Consider the following 8,401-nt stretch of genomic DNA (forward strand, 5'->3'; position numbering starts at 1 on the left):
CACACACACACACACACACACACACACACACACACACACACACACACACACACACACACACACACACACACACACACACACACACACACAACCAAGCCATATGCATAAATATCGATCTCCAACCAAACAGCTTCATGATGCATCTAGAACTGCTGAGTTTCTTTTAAATATGGATAAGTCCAAATTCTATATTTAATCAGTGCTTTCAGTTGAACTGAACTGGACTTAGAAATTAGAAACAGAGACAACATTTATTCTTTATTTTTAAAGGACCTGTTTCCAAGCTACTATAGTGTGACTACTAAGTTAATAACTTTCTACAGTACATCTTTTGTAACAATTGTTGGACGCTAGCTTTCCCTTAAGGGGCATAATATATTACTGTCATTTGTATTAGTGCAGAAAGAGTTGAAAATAAAAATATTAAGAAGTTTATCCAGTTTTGTTCAGTGTGTATTTGGGGGGCCGTGCTATACCATCATTTTCCCAGGTATCTAGTGTGTCAGTTAGAAGTTAGTTATCTAAATGCATTGCTTGTATATATTCTCAGTATATATACTGCTTCTATGTACACTCACTGGCCACTTTAACAGATACACTTTGTCAGAGGTTGGGCCTTTTGCCTTTAAAGCTGCCTTAATTCTTCATAGCACAGATTCAACCAGATGCTGGAAACATTCCTGAGATTTTGGTCCATATTGAAATGATAGCATCGCACAGCTGCTGCAGATTCATCGGCTGCACATCCATGATGTGTGTTTTCCAGTCCACACAATATTAGACGTCTACTGACGTCCTGTCAGTGCGCCCCAGGGCAGCTGTGGCTACAATGTAGCTTGCCATTGCCAGTGTGTGAATGTGTGTGTGAATGGGTGAATGACTGAATGTAGTGTAAAGCGCTTTGGGGTCCTTAGTGACTGAGTAAAGCGCTATACAAATGCAGGCCATTTTACCATTTTACTGGACTGAGATCTGGTGACTGTGGAAAACCAGTTTGCGATTATTTGGGCTTTGTGACATGGTGTGTTATTCTGCTGAGGGCAGCCATCAAAAGATTTTAAGCACTGAATTGTGGCCTTGTGATAGGCTGATTAGATATTTGTGTTAATGTGCAGTACCTAACAAAGTGGCCGGTGAGTGTGTAGGTGCTGAGGTTGACTTTTCCTTACTTGGACCTTTCCACTTGTAGGGCCTGTTTCACTGATGGCCTTGTGTCTGTTGAGAGTCTATTTTTATCCTACATGCCTGCTAGTCCTCTGAGTAACCAAAGTGGTATTATAACTGATTTCTCCTTGCCAAACACCCGAGGGTGTGTTCACCACAGCGCACGCTAAAATTTAATCTTATATGGTATCTCATGTCTTTACATGCATTTTTATCAGTGTGGGTTTTGGTCTTTCATGTTTGCACAGGATTTTATTTGCATGGGCTAACTGTTTGTGCATGTGTTAGCTGAAGCAGGCAACGGGTTTGTGATAGCTTGTGTTCAGGGCGCGGTGGGCCCCTGCCAGCTGGCACGGGAGACCCTGTGCCATCAGAATATTGGTGTGAGTTTCATCTGTCTGGGCATTCAGTAAAGGTGCTCGTCATGCTTGGCAAACACAACGCTCAGCACCAAAACATTCCCTCTTTCCTTTTCCACAGGCACACACAAACACATGCACACTTGATACGTTGCAGTACTTGTATGCTGATACTAATATTTGTGAAGGGCGCTCCAACTTTCCTCACAAAGTAATCAATCAACCGGGCTAAACACCGACCTGCTCCAGCAGAAAACAGCAGCTGTGGCATGTGAATATGAATTGCCAGTGAACGCGATGCATGGTAAGAGTGCCAAACGGTTAATAAATAATCCTTCCTGAGAACATATGGTTCGGGTTTGAGCCTCATTTGTGACACAGATGTCTCATTTCTCCGGCAAGATGCTTCCCTGTTTCGCCTGGTCACGCTGCTCATGGTGTCCAGCTGTAATGAGAAATAAATATTGATAGAGGATGGATTAATGCGGTATTGTGTTGTTAGAGAGTTTAATGTGGGAATTGTCAATCTGCTCAAGTTTATTGTCCTTTTCGGTGTCCTGTTTGCCCCATTTAAACTGTTATATCGGCTGGTCTAATAGTTTACACTTGTGATTTCAACAGATATATATATATATATTTGTGTGTTTGTTTCCTCAAAAGCAAATAGATTAAGCTGATATCATGTAAAAAGATGGAAATCTCTATGTATTGCAGGGCAAAAACCATATGTGGAGTAGACGCATAACAGAAACAAACACATCAAGGAATATTTTTGTCCTGAAACAGTCCTGAGTCATAAAGTTGAACAAACATGTCTCCTGTACTTCAGGGCAGTTGGGGATGATGGTATTGCTGGCACATTCTTCTGGAGCACTGGCCCATGTTTCTCAGCCATCATCAGGCCCAGAGCGAAATCTGTCCCCTGCTGCAGCACAGACTCTGTCCTGCAAGCCTTCTGTTTTCTGTTGATGAACGCGTCCCTCTCTGTGTTTGTGCTTCAAAAAAGAAAAAAGAGAGAACGCGAGATAAACAAGTCCACGTAATAAGAGATAATAGCGCCTGAAGCGTCCTCTTCTGCAGCTTGTTTAAAATAATTCCAGCAGACTGATGCATGTTTCAGAGGAAAAAACAGATGTTGTGTTTCTGTCACATGCTTCGGCCTTACAAATCTTTGTGTCACTTTCATTGTCGTGGTGTGCTTTTCATCTGCTTTGAAAGGTTGAATCTGCACATTATTACGGATACAATTAAGGTTTGTGAAGCCTTATTTAAGCTTGATTTATAATTCTCCTCCAGCGAAGGCTTGAGAGCCGGTTATTGCAAACATGTTTTTTTCCCCACAGAAAACACCACCGCAATTGTTCTCAGCAAGTGTCCAAAATCAGCTTTACATTCAATTAACAAAGCCTTCTCTTGGCTGTAGATTGTATTACGAGGGGAGCAGGGGAAGAAGTGAGATGTTGTTATTCGAGCGTGACAAAATTTTTACTGCAGTGTGACCCGATCATCTGTGAACCTTAAATAAGTAAACCTGAAACATAATCATTGCCCAAACCAAATGAGTTGCCCATTTGCTTAAATCTAATCAAATCATAATGTAGACACATATACTGGCCATTTTATTAGATACACCTTGCTAGTACTGGGTTGGATCCCTTGTTGCCTTCAGAACTGCCTTAATTCTTCATGGCTCAGATTCAACAAGATGCTGGAAATATTCATTCTGGGATGAATGCTTTGCACAACTGTGTTGCAGCAAGTAGTTATTTACAGTCTTACTTGGCGACGAAGAAAACAAAGAAAACAAAAAATAATGGACCGCCTCAGCCACTCGTCCTGAAACCAACAACGGTGCCATGCTCGAAATTACAAAATCATCTTTCTTTCACATTCTGGCACTCATGTTGGAACTTCAACAGGTCATCTGAGTTCCTGCCATGTGATTGGCTGATTAGACATTTGTTGGATTATTATTTGATTATTTAGGTGTTATGTTAGAGGCCACAAGCAAACAATGGTTTACTTTGAGGGTAAATTATGAATTTCAATCATCACGTCTACCTTCATATTTTTATATTTTTGTACAACCCCCCCCAAAAATGATATATAAAATAAAATATGATAATAATACCTTTTTATTTTGAGTGTGGTGCAGGTCTTACATTTGTCCTGCGTGAGACGGTGAAACGTTTTTTGAAAACAACACTTAAATTTTCCCCTATTCCAGCAAAATTTCAGGGAACCTTTTAGGATCTAACTAGTACGTTTTCTGTCTACAGCCAACGTTTTAGTATTTCACAATCAAAAACAGGCTGATTGCTGAAATCTGCATTTTTTTCTTGCTTTGAGTCCACTGTTCACTGTATGCAGATGTTTTTTATGTAAATATTTTGAATAAGAGTTTTCTCTAAAGTGATTTTGGAAAGCAACAACAGACTCCAAACACGCCAAACCAGTAACTATTCCAGGCTGCCACGTGTCACTTAATGTGATCTACATTTTTCCACTGCAAATTTTTATTACTATATTTTTTCTATGATGTCTTTGGATATTTACAAGTTGCATATCCAACTTTTACATATTCACCACAAATAAAGTATCCCGCTTCTACCTTTTGCCCCCGGGTCAGCTGTTTCTTTTCAGAGGTGGGGTGACCTTCTCCTCCACGCTCATATCCTTCCATCTTTTCCTCCATTATTGGCTCCATCCATCATGTCTCCTTCCTCTGTCAGGTTAGCAAGCAGTGAAAGGACTTACTACCTACAAGCACGAACAAGGTTCACAGCACAACCATGCCCATCCACACGACTACCTGCCAGATACCTTTCAGTCGGGATTTTAAGAACAATTAAGAGTTATAAACAGCATTAAAAATGTGATATGCCTTGAAAGGAAACTTTATGGCGCTGCTAATGTTTTCTTTAATGGTGCCTACAACTGGAAACCTCTCACATTTCTAACAAATAAACTGAAATGTAAGCAGCACAGTTTGGCCACAGAAGGAGTTGTTCATGAGTAGTCATCATGGGTTCAATAAATATGTCTTAATAGTGCAGTAAGCAATAAAGAGGACAGTCTCCTGAGCATTCTGTTTGTCATTACAATAGTTCACTTTTTTATTGCAGAAGAAAGGTCTGTTACACGTTACTAATGTGAAAGTGTGTCTGGAACAAATGCTGTGCAGATTTTATCGACAGCATGACAGGACAAAATATTAGAATAAGTAAACAGATGCAGTTTTTCTGTATGGCAGTGCAAACTGTGGCAGAGATGTTTTTGTTTAAAGTTTAAATTGTTTCAGCTTCTTAATACTCCACTTCTTAAGTGTACTGGGGTACAAGAAAAAGAGGAAAGAGAAAGAAACTAAATTCTTAGTGCTTCTTAGTGCTTCAGCCGGATACGAAGCGGTCATACAAACACACTTAGTAGTATTTTAAATTCCCTGGCTCCACAAAAAACCAGAACTGTACTTTTTTCTCGCTCTGCACCCTGGTACACCCCTGAACTTCGGCTACTGAAAGCTAAAGGCCGACAGCTTGAACGCCTCTATAAGAAAACTGGCCTTACTATTCATAAGGATATGTTTAATAACCACCTTCTGTTTTACCAGGAATGTATTAGTCAAACCAAATCTGCTTATTACTCTGCTATTGTCTGCTCAAGTAAGAACTCTACCAAGACCCTTTTCTCACTATTCAATTCTTTTAACAGGCCACCTGATTCTCTCCCTGCTCATCTCTATTCATCTAACTTCTGTGATGCTCTAATGCTATTCTTTATTGATAAAATTCATAAAATACACTTAGACTTGGACCCTAATGCTCAATGTAGCTTCTCTGTCCTAACTCCTCCCCCTTCTCACTTCCTCTCTGTTTTTCAACTTCCATCCTTAGCTGATATTGCTGATCTCATCCATAAATCAAAGCCTTCTACCTGCCAGCTCGATCCTATCCCCACTGTCCTCGTCAAAGCCTGCTTACTCCCTCTCCTTCCCCTCATATCTGCTATTATTCACTCTTCACTCACCACTGGAACTGTTCCTGCTTCCTTCAAAGTTGCTGCTATTACCCCAATTCTGAAAAAAAATGGTCTAGATCCCAACAACTTTAATAATTTTCGTCCTATCTCCAATCTACCATTTCTCTCAAAAATCCTTGAAAAAATAGTTGCTTCACAAGTCCATCTTCACCTAACTGATAATAACCTTTACGAACAGTTCCAGTCCGGCTTTCGTCCTTTACATAGCACTGAAACTGCTCTTATAAAAATAACAAACGACCTTCTTATAGCAGCTGATTCTGGTCTCCTCTCCATCCTTATTCTTCTTGATCTGAGTGCAGCTTTTGACACAATCTCTCATCCCATTCTCCTTAGCAGATTAGCTTCTATTGGTCTCTCTCACACTCCACTAGCCTGGTTTAAATCATACCTATCTGACCGCACTCAGTTCATTCAATTAAAATCCTTCACTTCTCAGCTTTCTCCTTTATCCACTGGGGTCCCCCAGGGATCTGTCCTCGGGCCCCTTCTCTTCATCATCTACCTCCTTCCACTCGGACATATTTTTCATAAATATAATATTCAGTTCCACTGCTACGCCGATGACACCCAGCTCTATCTCTCTACCAAACCTGACTCTACTCTTCCTCCACCCTCCCTCATCCTCTGTCTAGCTGAACTCAATTCTTGGTTCTCCTCCAACTTTCTTAAACTCAATAGCAATAAATCGGAACTTCTCCTGGTTGGCACCAAACGACTGCTATCCGGAATTAACAATTTCTCTCTCACCATCAATAACTCGCTGGTCCCTATCTCTCCTTCTGTGAAAAGCTTGGGTGTCATTCTCGATAGCACATTATCCTTTAACTCGCATATCAACAATATTACACGTGCAGCATATTTCCAACTCCGTAACATTAATCGCCTCCGCCCCTTCCTCACACCTCACGCCACTGCCATTCTCATCCATAATCTTGTTATCTCTAGAATTGACTACTGCAACTCATTATTATTTGGCCTCACACAAAAATCTATCAACAAGCTCCAACGTGTCCAGAACTCTGCTGCCCGTATTATTACTAGGACTTCTTCTACCCACCACATCTCCCCAATCCTGAAGCAACTTCACTGGCTCCCGGTCAAATTTCGCATCCATTTTAAAATAATTCTGTATACATTCAAGGCTATTCATTCTCTCTCTCCACCGTACCTGTCTGACTTATTACAGATGAAGCTCCCATCCCGCTGCCTCAGATCTTCATCTTCTCTTTCTCTCTCTGTTCCCTCTGCTCGTCTGATCACAATGGGAGGGAGGGCCTTTAGTTGCTCTGCCCCTCGACTTTGGAATTCCCTACCCCCGGACCTCAGAAATATTAGCTCATTCTCTCTTTTTAAGTCCACCCTTAAAACTCATCTGTTTAAAATTGCCTATTCTTAAATTTCTGTATGTTTTATCTCTTATCTTCTATTTTTATCATTGTGTATATTTCCAGTTTTTATCTGTTGTACAGTGTCCTTGGGTGCTTTGAAAGGCGCTGTTTAAATAAAATGTATTATTATTATTATTATTATTACTTATAGCCGAATTTGTACTGTTTTTTTTTCTTTTTTGCTACTTTATCTACCACTACTCTGCTCTTTCTCCTGTACAACCAACAGGACCACACAAAGTCAGTCTGTGACCTGCTGACCTCTTTAAACCTGGATGATATGATCCCACCTCACCTGTTCCAACCTTCCATAGCCCCTATGAACAAAAGTATTTTTAAGTTTTTATACTGATCATTTTTAGAAACTTGTCGGTATGTAGGCTAGTGTTAACTCCTCAGGCGTGTTTTTCACCTGTCAGCTAGAAATGGAAGGGCAGAGTTTTCTTGTAGTTTTTGGCCCAGAGGCTTTGGAACAACCTGCCCCAGCAGAGCAGGATTAACAGATTCATCTTTTAAATCTCTTCTAATAAGCAGACGTCTATCCTGGAGCACAATCTAGATTGAAATACATTTATTTTATTTCAAATTGTAATGTTTGATTCCGTTTTTCTTCCTCTTTTTTAATGATTTTAGAATTTGCTCATTTTCACTTGCAGCCTTCTATGGAAAAACTTGGCAGCTTGAAAAATAAATATGAAAATATTCTTTATGACATTTTGATTTTATGACCTTATGGGCCCAATTCATTAACATGTACCACCAGCACAAACTGGATTTTGGTGTAAAAAATGACTCTTAGCAGTTACAAAGAGAGTGCAGTGATAAAACTGCGATGATTTTTTACCGTTTCTACGACTGACCGTGTTATATATGAATTTCTGGGAGTTTCTCTTTCAAGGTACAACATAAAGAGAGGACAATATTTGAATCGAGTGCACAAACTGATTTACTAATGTTTGTGGCATGCAATTTACTGCAAATTGCACAAATATTTAACACAGGAAAACAAAAGCATGTTTTATTTGTTGGACATAATATTGAAATGACTGCACCTGTGTTCAGAAAACAACACCTTTAAAACCAAGTGCACCTATATTATTAGTAAATCTGGCCCTGTGACTTATGACACCAGGTGTGTGGAAACAGGACTGGTGTGTAACTGCAAAATTCACTGATGAGAAGACAAATTATACTTCAGCTGACAATAAGTAGAATTTATCTCCTCTGCAGTGAAACCCTAAAGGAATGACGTGCACATGGGTGTTTATCCACTCAGAGCTGCAAGAGAATTGACAGATATTACTCAGAAGTGCTTCACACAGGGTAACACAAAACATTTTCTAAATACTTGTTTTTCATGACAGAAGAAGAAGAACAGCTGTGTGAGTGTTTTCTATATTTTTTGTGTGTTCTGATGAGTTACATGATCTACTGCATGTTCCTTTATGT

The sequence above is a fragment of the Haplochromis burtoni genome, unplaced genomic scaffold (genome assembly GCF_018398535.1).
Source record: "Haplochromis burtoni strain Fernald_Lab_line unplaced genomic scaffold, NCSU_Asbu1 Contig_60, whole genome shotgun sequence".
NCBI classification, from domain to species: domain Eukaryota; kingdom Metazoa; phylum Chordata; class Actinopteri; order Cichliformes; family Cichlidae; genus Haplochromis; species Haplochromis burtoni.